This window comes from Equus caballus, chromosome 2 (assembly GCF_041296265.1).
Source record: "Equus caballus isolate H_3958 breed thoroughbred chromosome 2, TB-T2T, whole genome shotgun sequence".
Taxonomy (NCBI): Eukaryota; Metazoa; Chordata; class Mammalia; order Perissodactyla; family Equidae; genus Equus; species Equus caballus.
In genome coordinates, this window is record NC_091685.1 from 119,364,970 (window position 1) to 119,377,362 (window position 12,393).

The window sequence follows — 12,393 nt, forward strand, 5'->3', positions numbered from 1 at the left end:
CTTATACATAATATGTTCTGTATCTAATACTGAATCTGAAGGCTGATAGTAAAACATGTTTTATCTTAATTTCATTATGATATATAGTAATAAATGTAACCTTTAAGGAAATAACAGCCAAAATTACTGAGCTTTTATGAAGCAAAATCATAGCAAAATCAAGTTAGGCAGCAAGGACCTCCCTAGCCGAGAGGAGAATTCGCTTTCTTTGTCTATTTTAACTGCATTACTTCTGGGATTTTGGTTTATCAACTGTATTTCAGATGTTTATGTAGAAACAGGATCTTCCTGACCAGCTTATAAACCCACTGAATGTCATGCACCTTGGTATTATTTACAGTTATTTGAACATAATAGGTGTTCAATAGGTAATGAGAATAAATGAAGTGACTCAAACAGTTTTATTCTTTACATGGCTTATTCCCAATAGAGATCAAATGGAAATTAGTTGCCCCATGGAATCTCATATTGAGTTCCACAGTCACAGGCAACCTGGTCATCTAGTCAGGGGAAAATATCACAAGCTTGATACATAACAGAGATGACTTTAATATTATATATAGAATGACAAATAGATTATTAGATTAATAATTATATAGACTAATAGATTATTATTAGATTAAATTATTTCCATAACAAAGAGGCTACTAGATACTATTTAAATGCATAAGGACATAGTACAATCCCGTTTAAATGCAAAGAACAAAGACAGCCAGGGGTTTTCATTATTTTGTGATTATTCTGTGGGAAAGAGCATATTAATAAAGTAAAATACAAGAAAATGAAAATGATACATTTTTCTACTCGGGAAGTGTCTTTTTGTTTGGAGTTTCTTGGCGCTTTGCTCATTTTTAACTTTATAAACATAATTAACTTTGAACATTTTAAAATAACGCTTCCCAGAAATGTGACTCTACCAACACCCCACTTAGTGATCTTCTGCCACGATCGCTTACTATACAGGCTAAGTAAAGTGGGAAATTTGGTCTCATAGACAAAATGCTGCTTCCAAAATCTATACAGCTAATCAAAGTTTAATATTCAAAGACAGCTACTGCTAAAACGCTAGTTCCAAGTACCACCATGCTGTGTCTCCTGGACAACAGCAACTGCTTCCACTCTGTCCTCTACACGGCAAACAGAATGTTCTTCTGAATCAGACAGAATCACGCTTTTACTTAAAACCCTTCACTGGTTTCCCTTCTCCTTTAATTCCATACCATGGCCTCTAAACCCCTTCAATAATAGTGCACAGATGTTTCTCAAATGGTTTTCCTCTCTAGCAAGAAACATATTGAACATTACTTTCCCTGGCTGAGTTATTGTTCTTTAAGCAATTAATACTTATTTTCTGTAATTGATTTATTTCCTTAGGATAGATGATCAGAAATGGAATTATTGAGTCAAAGGATGTGGTCTGCTTCCTAAGTAATAGTGTTGAAGCTAAATATATAGTCTTCCATCCTAAAACTACAACTCCCAACCTCCCTTGCAGCTAGGGGTGGCCTCGTCAGCAGAATTCTACCTCTCTTGCTTAAAAGCAAATTGCTTGTCCTAGACTTCTTTCCCCTTCATGCAAGCTGGAACACAGACTTGTCTGTGACCTGCCTTCAACCACACAACTTTAACACTTAGGAAATGGCAGAACAAGAGAATGGAAGGAAATTGGGCCCCTACATGACCACAGAAAGCAGAGCTGCCCTTCCAACCTGGCCCACTCTCCCTGGTTGTATGAAAGAAAAACAAACTTAGGCTCTATCCTAACTAGCACAAGTGGTTGCAACGTTTTCATATCACAACTGAATTCACATTGCCCAATTACTTAGCAGAAAGCCAAAAATCAAGTGACGTTTCCACCAACGTAGACAAGATTACAGTTTTACTGCATTCTTGTCAACACTGAAGCTTATTTCTTTTAAAGAAAATCTACTAATTTGATAAATGAAAAAATAGTATATATTCTCTTTATTATTAGGAAGTTGAACATGATTCAGTATCTATTATTCATTGGTATTCCATCTTTTGAGAATTGCCAGTTCATGTTGTTTTCTATTTTTATTGGATTTTTAACGTTTTTCTTGTCCACTCTGCTGAGCTTCATAGTTTCTCTTTCAATTCTGCTTTGGGAAACATGTAGAACTGTTTTATTGTCATCAAATACGTAATTTTTCTATTGTAATTTGTTCCACTGAAACCTTTCCGAATGCCCACGTTTTGAACCGGAAATAGCATTCCCCACTAAAAGGAATCAGGGCTCTTTGGGGAAAAGGCTGATTTCATATCTGAGGCAGAGAATGTATAAGGGGAGCTTAAGACATCGTCTGATGCCAGAAAGCAAGGAAACCATTGAAGAGCATTGGCATCATGTCCAAGGACGTAGGAATCATGTTGGGGAGACTCCCAAAGGCCAACTTCGTGAAAGCATCTGTTCTGGTTACTGCGGCTGTGCAAAAAGCCAGGCCAAACTTAGCTAAAACAACATTTATTCTTCTTCAAATCCTGTCTGGGCAGGGCTCTGTGGGTCAGCTGGCGTGCACTCCACTCAGCATCACGTGAGCGCCTCAAAAGCTGGAGCCTGAAATGCTCCGAGGGCTCACTCACTCATTCACACGTCTGCTGCCTGGACTTGAACAGCTAAAGTGTGGAACAATCAGGACCCCTTAGTCATCCTCCTGTATCTCTGTGTTGTCTTTCCATGTGCTCACTCCAAAGTGGTGGCTTCCGGGTGACTGGATTTCACTAAAAGCACCAGTCCCGAGAGACTGCTGGGCAGAAGAAATGGAGAAGAGTCAATATCACATTCTAAGAAGAACATGTGGGACCAAATATATCTGTGTAGCTTTCCTTGCTAATACAATCTGTCACAGCATCATGAGGAATATGATAACTGACTGATGCACTTGAATATATAAAATCCTAATGAGGGGCCAGCCCAGTGGCATAGTCGTTAATCTTGGCTCTCCACTTCAGCGGCTTGAGTGTGTGGGTTCAGATCCTGGGTGCCGACATACACACCATTCATCAAACCAAGCTGTGGCAGCATCTCACACACAAAACAGAGGAAGATTGGCACAGATGTTAGCTCAGGGCCAATCTTCCTCAACAAAAAAAACTAATGATACTCAACATAGAAAGAAAAAAACACATTTGCCACATATTAAGATGATGGTTATACCAATTCTTTATTCAAATATTGGTAAAGAGAGAAGTTTAAGTATTAACTCTTTCTTTACCACGTGGAACTCTATTTCAGAATAACAATTAGCTCCAGTTGATGAGGGGAAGCTCTTCTTGACAGAAGAATCCTAATTACTGAATGCAGAAGGACTGACAGAATTGGAAAAATCATCATTTTGCACCTGTAATGGAATAACTGGTTCAGGCAAGAATCAGCTATGGGTGCTAAAAGCATTGAGTATAAAGTTGACAAGGACTGGATAATAATCTGCTGCCAAGCTACCAATGCAGAATATTTACTTGTCTCAAGGGGAAAAATCATAACTCTGCAATGGAGAGATGTGGCAATTTTCACATTAACCATTAATCTAGCGACGGAGTTTAGCATCATAAAAAGTAAAAGAATGAGGTATTACGCAACTCCTGATATGATACAATATAATGATCACAGCATCAGCCATGAAATATTCTTGACAAGAGTGTTTTACCTGACTTTAATCACCACTGAGATCAAAATCTCCAGTTTACAGAAATTACAGTGGAGAGTAAACTAAAAGTTACATAAAACAGGAAGAAAACAATGATATACCCAGAAGGTTCAATTCTACCAGGAATTGACCCAGTCTCTTCAACAAGAAAATATAATGAAAAAAGGGAGAGAGGGACTTTTCTGGACCACAGAGCATGAAGGGCCATAACAGCCAAATGGTAAGGGCCATGTAGGTCATTGACTGGATCCTGGCATGAGCAAATTAGCTCAACACAAAACACTCTTGGGGAACAACTGAGGAAACCTGAATGTGTACTGGGTATTAAAAGACACCAGGGAATTATTTTTAATATTGTAGATGGGATAATAATATTATTGTGCTTAGTTAGGAAAATATTCTTATTTTAGAGATGCATACTAAAGAATGCGAGGGTAAAACAACATGTCTGAAATTTACTTCCAAATTCTTTAAAAAGAAAACAAATATGGAAAAATGTTAGCAATTAGTAAACCTACTTAAGGAATACATGGGGATTTGTCGTACTATTCACTCCATGTATTTTCATGTTTGAAATGTTTTATACAAATCATAATAAAATAGAAAAATTCTTCCCAAGTCCAGGAGTTTTCTAAATATTCACTTCTAATTTTTCTAATTTTTATGGCTTGATTTTTTTTAACCAATTTAAGAATTTAAAAGTCATCTGTAAGGGTTTTTTTTTTTGAGTATTTTGTCTATCTTCAATTACCAAACCAATTGTCCTAGAAAATTTTTTTTAAATGTAGCTTTTATTTTTATTGATTTATTTTTTTGTGTGAGGAAGATTGGCCTTGAGCTAACATCTGTTTGCCAATCTTCCTCTTTTTGCTTGAGGAAGATTGTCCCTGAGTTAATATCTGTAGCAGTCTTCCTCTACTTTATTTGGGATGCCACCACAGCATGGCTTGATAAGCAGTGCTAGGTCCATGCCTGGGATCCAAACCTGTGAACCCGGGGCCGCCAAAGCAGAGTGTGCAAACTTAACCACTACGCCACCAGGCTAGCCCCTGTCCTAGAAAATTTCTTAAATAATCCCTCAGTTGTTATACCTCTTTTGTCTTCTATTAAATTATCGATATATTAGAACCTATTTCTGAGATAACTATTCCATTGATTTGTCTATACTAGTGTTATTTTAATTTAATCATTATAGCTTTATGTAATAATGAAACAACTTTCTCTTTTCAATTTTTAAAGCCATTATTGCCCATTTGGCTTTCCAAGTAAATTCTGAAATTTGCCCCCAAACTCTAAAAGAATCTCACTTTTTTCTTTATATTTTCTATTGGGTTTTGAATAAAATTGAACTGGGTAGCATTATCATTTCTACAATACTGACAATACTTAATCTCACTCAAATTTTAAGAGCTCTAGTTTTAATTTTTCCTCATATTGAGTCACAATGTGCTTTCTTCAACTTCCCCAACCCACTATTTTAGTTCTCCTCCCTGGAGTGATATAAAATTCATGTGCTCCTTCTTCCAAATTACTGAAGAGAGCAATTAAGCTCCCAGTTTATGCAGCCATTTCTTTTTTTTTTTTTTTTTTTTTTTTTTTTGAGGAAGATTAGCCCTGAGCTAACCACTGCCAATCCTCCTCTTTTTGCTGAGAAGGGCTGGCCCTGAGCTAGCATCTGTGCCCATCTTCCTCTACTTTATATGTGGGACGCCTACCCACAGCATGGCTGGCCAAGTGGTGCCATGTCCGCACGTGGGATCCGAACCGGCGAACCCCAGGCTGCAGAAGCGGAACGTGCGCACTTAACTTCTGCGCCACCGGGCCGGCCCCTGAAGCCATTCCTTATTTCACGTGATTTTCCATTATCTTCGTTGTCCTGCTACCCACTTCCAAACATGCTCCACTTTGTCAATGCTTCCTCTTGAAATGCGGAACTCGGATCTAAGGACTCACGAATGCAAATATAAGTGGTCTGAGAAGCACAAAGTGGTATTGTGCCCCTTATTCTGAACCCTCAGCTGTTCCTAATGCAGTCTAGATTTTATCCACTTTTCTTGGCAGCCCTCTACACTACTGGATCACAATGAGCTTGCAGTCAACTAAAATCACTAGAACTTTTCCACTAAATTGTTCTTAAAATAGATCTTCATTTTCTGAAACATAAGCAGATGAATGCTGAATCTATTTGTATACATATGGTCATATGTATCCTTGTGAAATGTCATCTTTTCAATATCGGTCCATCATTTCAGCCTGGCCATAAATCCTAATTCTACCTTCCAAAGCTTTAAAACTTAGTCATCTGTAAATTTAATAAACATGCCTTTTTCTGACCTCCTGCACAGAGTCCGACAAAGAGCAAAGGACTAAGTTCTGTGACAAAATAATCAAATGCTGCCTTCAGGGGATTGCCCAAGGTTGGGATCTTCAGATTGCCTTACCAACTAGGAGGCCTATGGACAACAGGACCAAGGTTATTGGATCTCACTTGCTCTTTGCAAACCCAAACTGACTCCTAGTGATTACTTCTCCCCAATCTGAGTGCTCACAAACCACCTATCTTAAAATTCATTCTAAATTTTGCTGAGGACCAACCAATTGTATATCGAAATCCAAAGTTTATCCCCTTTCTAAAAATATGGATAAAAATCACCCATCACCCAGAATCTCTGCCATTCTCCAGCATTCCTCAAAGAACAGTGACTGTGAATTGCACCTGCAGGTATTTTCATTGTTCTGGTACATCATCCCTAATTGTGGTACCCACATGTACTTTCAAGAAGGGGTTTGCATACGTGTTTGTATTCTCAACCAGATTTTAATATACTTAAGAACAGCATTGAGGGCCAGCTCAGTGGCACAGTGGTTAAGTGCGCATGTTCCACTTTGGCAGCCCGGGGTTCTCCGGTTCAGATCTCGGGTGTGGACATGGCACCACTCGGCACGCCATGCTGTGGTAGGTGTCCACATATAAAGTAGAGGAAGATGGGCACGGATGTTAGCTCAGGGCCAGGCTTCCTCAGCAAAAAGAGGAGGATTGGCAGCAGATGTTAGCTGAGGGCTAATCTTCCTCAAAAAAACAAACAAACAAAAACGAAAAAACAGCGTTGAGTCACATTCAGTTCAATTCAACCCACATTTAATGAGCGTCAGGTATTTTAACAGCAACTGTGATAGGAGACGCAGAGGGACAACAGAGAGAACAGAAGCAGGGGTGTAGCACAGCATAGTGTGTGCAAGGACTAGAAACAGTTCTGCCCTGCTGGCCTGAGAGTTACGGAGGAGCAGGAAATGAGGATGAAGGGTGTTTAAAAGACACCTCAACCAGAGAGGGCCTTGGAAGCCATGCTAACAAACTTCAGCTTATAGGAGAAAGTTGGGAACACCCACCCAAGAGCCACCCACTCGTTTTGTCTGCCCCGCTCAATCTTAAACACAAAGGTACAAAGAGCTACATGTCTACTTTGTCACAGTCCCTGCCTTCTTGTCTTACACTGCCACTAGAATATTAGCTCTTGGAGCACTGAGCCTTTGTCTGCTCCTTTATAACAGTCTCCTCTGTGCCTAGATCAGTGCCTGGTGTACAGGAAGCATCAAAAAGGAAACATTGGTCTGAGATCTCAATAGATGCAGAAAATGCAATACACAAAATTCAACGTCCTTTCATGATAAAACTCTCAACATATTAGGTACAGATGAAATGTGTATCAACACAATAAAGGCCATATATGATAAACCCACAGCTAACATCATACTCAACAGGGAAAAGCAGAAAGCTTTTCCTCTAAGATCAGGAACAAGACAAAGGTGCCCACTCTCACCACTTCTATTCAACACAGCACTGGAAGGCCAAGGCAGAGCAATCAGACAAGAAAAAGAAATAGAAGGCATCTCAATCAGAAAAAAAGAAATAAAACTGTCTCTGTTTGCAGATGATATAATCTTATATATAGAAAACCCGAAAGACTCCACCAAAAAACTGTTAGAAATACAAACAAATTCAGTAAATTTACAGTATAAAAAAAATACAACGAGTTGCGTTTCTATACACTAACTACAAACTATCAGAAAGAGAAATTAAGAAAACAATCCCATTTATAATAGCATAAAAAACAATAAAATACTTAGGAATAAATTTAACCTAGAAGGTGAAAAATCTCTTCACTGAAAACTGTAACACATTGATGAAAGAAACTGAGGAAGACACAAATAAATGGAAAGATATTCTTTGTTCATAGATTAGAAGAACTGATATTGTTAAACTTCCCCATTTATTTTTTCTTGTCTCAATGAAAACTAGACCAGGTATGTGTACCGAAGGATGTCTTGTTCCAGGCTATGACTTAGCTATGTGACCCTGGGCCAGCTATTCAAACTCTCAGTGCCTATTTCTTAATTTGTAAAATGTCCATACTATGCAAAGCAATCTGCAGATTCAATGCAATCCCTATCAAAAGTCCAATGGTGGGGCCAGCCCAGTGGCACAGCAGTTAAGTTCGCACGTTCCACTTTGGCCCAGGGTTCACCAGTTCGGATCCTGAGTGTGGACCTAGCACCGCTCATCAAGCCATGCTGTGGAAGGCATCCCACATATAAAGTAGAGGAAGATGGGCATGGATGTTAGCTCAGGGCCAGTCTTCATCAGCAAAAAAGAGGAGGATTGGCAGCAGATGTTAACTCAGGGCTAAACTTCCTCAAAATAAATAAATAAATAAAAATTAAAAAGTCCAATGGCATTTTTTACAGAAATAGAAAAGACAATCCTAAAATTTGTATAGAAATACTAAAGACCCCAAATAGCCAAAGCAATCTCAAGAAGGAAAAACAAAGCTGAAGACATTACACTTCCTAACTTCAAATTCTGTTACAAAGCTATAGTAAAGCCGTATGATACTGGTATAAAAACAGATGCATAAATTGATAGAGAGCCCAGAAATAAACCCATGCATACATGGCCAACTAATCTTTGACAAGGGAACCAAGAACACGCAATGAGAAAAGAATAGTCTCTTCAATAAAGGGTGTTGGGAAAACTGGATATCCACATGCAAAAGAATGACACTGGAGCACTATCTTTTACCACACACAAAAATTAACTCAACATGAATTAAAGACTTAAATGTAAGACCTGAAACTGTAAAACTCCTAGAACAAAGCACAGGGAAAAAGCTCCTCGACATTGCTCTTGGCAGTGATTTTTTTGGATATGACACCAAGAGCACAGGCAACAAAAGCAAAAATCAACAAATGGAACTCCATCAAACTGAAAAGCTTCTGCACAGCAAAGGAAACAATCAACAAAATGAAAAGGCAGCCTATGCAATGGGAGAAAATATTACATGCAAACCATATATCTAAGGGGTTAATATTAAAAATACATAAAGAACTTATACAACTAAATAGCAAAGAAACAAATAATCCAATTTAAAAATTGGCAGAGGACCTAAACAGACATTCTTCCAAAGACATACAAATGGCCAGAGGGTGCATGAAAAGGTGCTCGACATCAGTTAATCATGAGGGAAAGGTGAATTAAAACCACAATGAGCCAACACCTCACACTTGTTAGGATGGCTTTTACTAAAAAGACAAGAGATAGCAAGTGTTGGCAAGGATGTGGAGGAAAGGGAACAAACTCCTGGATTCTTCTGGAAGGACGCAGCATCTTGATATTCAGTGCTGTTGCCACACACCCCTCTCCTGACATACATGCGTACACACATTCATTAGTATATACACACAAAAGAACACTACCAGAGCTCCTCCTTTTAAACAAAGTCTTGTTTCAAAGACTGTAAGATTGGCCATGTGTTGATGATTGTGGAAGCTAGGTGATGGACACACGGGGCTTCATTATACTATTCTCCCTACTTTTGAATATATTTGAAAATTTCAATACTAAAAATACTTTTTAACTATTTGAAAAGTTACCATGTCATTTATTCACCAAACATCCATTATACCAAACACTACTAAACAATCACGCCGAGATGACTAAGACATGATCTCTATCTAGGGTTACCAAATAAAATATGCAGGAGGCCTGCCCAGTTCAATTTGAATTTCAGATAAACAACAAATAATATGTTTTTAGTGTGAGTATATTCCATGCAATGCTTGGGATATTTATTCTCTCACATTTCTGGCATTGAAAAGCCTGAAATCAGTTTCACTAGGTTGAATCAGGGTGTGAGCAGAACTGCATTCCCTCCCAATGCAAATTTTCTAGGAGAAAATCTGCCTCATGCCTCCTCTAGATTCTGGTGGCTGCTGGCTTTCCTTGGCTTATGGCTACATCACTCCAATCTTCAAGGCCAACATCTTCTAATCTCTGTCTGCTCTGCCTTTTCATTGCCTCCTCTTCTGCGTCTGTGTCAAATCTCCTCCTGCCTGTCTCTTATAAGGACACTTGTGATGGCATTTAGGGCCCACCTGGATAATCCAGAATAATCTTGACATCTCAAGATCTGTAACGTAGTCAGATCTGCAAAGACCGTTTTTCCAAATATGGTCACATTTAAGTGTTCCAGGAATTAGGACCTGATATCTTTGGGGGTCATTATTCAGCCTACCATAGGGGCCATGATAGACATATACCAGGGGACACTAGAGAAACAGAGAGGAGATGACAGTTCAATTAGGAAGGAGTGGGAAGAAGAGGCAGATGTCAAGAAAGGCTTCCAAAATCATTGATGTTGGAGAACATAGATTACTAAAGCAGCAGTGATAATGACACCCAGTAATCAGACCAACCAGAACAGACATCAGCTGTAAATAACTACTGCAGACTCCCAGTGAGTACCAGTTGAGCATCAGTCTTGCTAACAGGTGTAAAGCTGGAGGCTTGCTACAGAAGAATAAATAAGAAGCAGCAACTGAATGACAAACCTTCTTTACACGTGGCTCCTAATCTACCACTTAGGGAAGCTAGAAGGCAAGAAGACTTTTCCCTGTGTAGTTTGAAGAGAGTAGCCCCAAAGCTCCTACCCCACTGCCAGTCATTGTTTTTCTTTCTATGTCTTCTACCTTGCTCTTCAAAACTTCCCCACCCCTTCGATTATTTTTTGTCAACCCCCAATTTACTCAAAATTTGTACTCAATAATTTTGATTTAATTATTTTTTCATAGAATAAAGTGCTTTGTGGAAAAAAATTCTAGCAATACAAGATTATATAAAGTAATAATTCCCCTCTCCTCCAACTAACCCCACTTCCCAAAAATAAGCACAGTCACAGACATATCAAGACCTTATCTATATGTATATAAGCACTTGTATATTTAAATGAACAGGAAGGAGCAATCACTTAGCTGTTGGCAAAAAATGATAATCAAAACAATGCTACTTCTGTTTGACAAATATTAATGTACAACTGAAATTTCACAATGTTATAAACTATTTAGACCACAATTAAAAACTTTAAGAAAAAACAAAAAACAATGCTACATCAGCCCAGTATGCTCCCAAAAAGCAGCAAATTATGTGCCCCTTCCTGTAGGATTGTGTGATCCAATCTCACAGGAAATATCTCTAATTCATAAATTATTAATTCTGTAGTGCATCCTAGAAGAAGATTGGCAATAGAGCAACCATCAAAACATCAACAACAAGAATTTCTCCTAATCTCCCCCTAAAACTTTCACCCTAATAGTCTTCTTGGCTGTCACACAGACACCTCCAATATAAATTATCTCAAACTGAATTTATCATCTTGCCTAGGAAATTGCTACTCACCTAGTAGGCAAGCCAGAAACCAGAGAGGTACCCTTTCTCTCCACATCATAGATCCCCAAAATGGTCAAATCCTGGAAAAAGAGCACTCAAATTTATAAACTTCCCTCCATTCCTGGACTGGTACAAAAAACTCCTGAGTGCTCTCCCAGACTCCCGTCTTCCCCTCCCCTTACCCATTCTCCACATGCAGCTAGAGTCATCTTTGCAGAACACAAGTTTAATTCTGATGCACCCTTTCTTCAAGCTCTTTAATGAGTCTCCATTGCTCACAGAACAGAGTCCTAAAGAGGGTTGACAAGACCCCAGATTAGGCAGTTCCTGCTTCTCTCTCTGGCTTCATCTCACACCCACACAATCTGGTCTCAAACCACGCTTGCCTTTTCTCCATTTTCTTAAGAATGCATTGTATCTGCTGTTTCTTATAAGAAAGAGCTGTCCTTTTCCTGCTTAGCTAATTCCCGTTCACTCCGTAGGTGTTCATTTAGTTATCGGTTCCTCTCGGCAGTCTTCCCCAGCTCTCTCAGTCTGAGTTAGGCGCCTCTTCTCTGTGCTGCCTCAGCACCCTGTGCTTTCTCTGTCATTTATTATATTTCTCAATTGTAATGGCCTATTCACTTGTCTTTCACCACCACTGGGCCACAGATCACAGACCTTTGCATTCTCAGGATCTAGCATAGTACCGAGGACACAGTAGGATCTCAATAAATTATTGTTAAATTTGCTGTTAGCGCCAACTGATTCTGACTCCTAGCGACCCTGTGTTCAGCAGAGTGGAACCCTGTCCATCTTTTTGTCCCGTCCTCTCACCTTCCAGCACTCTATCAGACAATGCTCTGCTGCTATTCACAGGGTTTTCATGGCCAGTTTCTTCAGAAGTGGGTGGCCAGGTCCTTCTTCCTAGTCTGTCTTGGTCTGGAAGCTCCGCAGAAACCTGTCCACCATGGGTGACCCCGCTGGTATTTGAAACACGGGTGGCATAGCTTTCAGCATCACAGC

The 12,393-nt window shown here is 39.2% G+C and overlaps 1 protein-coding gene across 1 annotated transcript in view; it reads right to left on the bottom strand.

Moving 5' to 3' along the window:
- ANK2 (ankyrin 2) overlaps positions 1 to 12,393 on the bottom strand; it is a 618,697-nt gene that overhangs the window by 528,459 nt on the left and 77,845 nt on the right. The window lies entirely within an intron of this gene.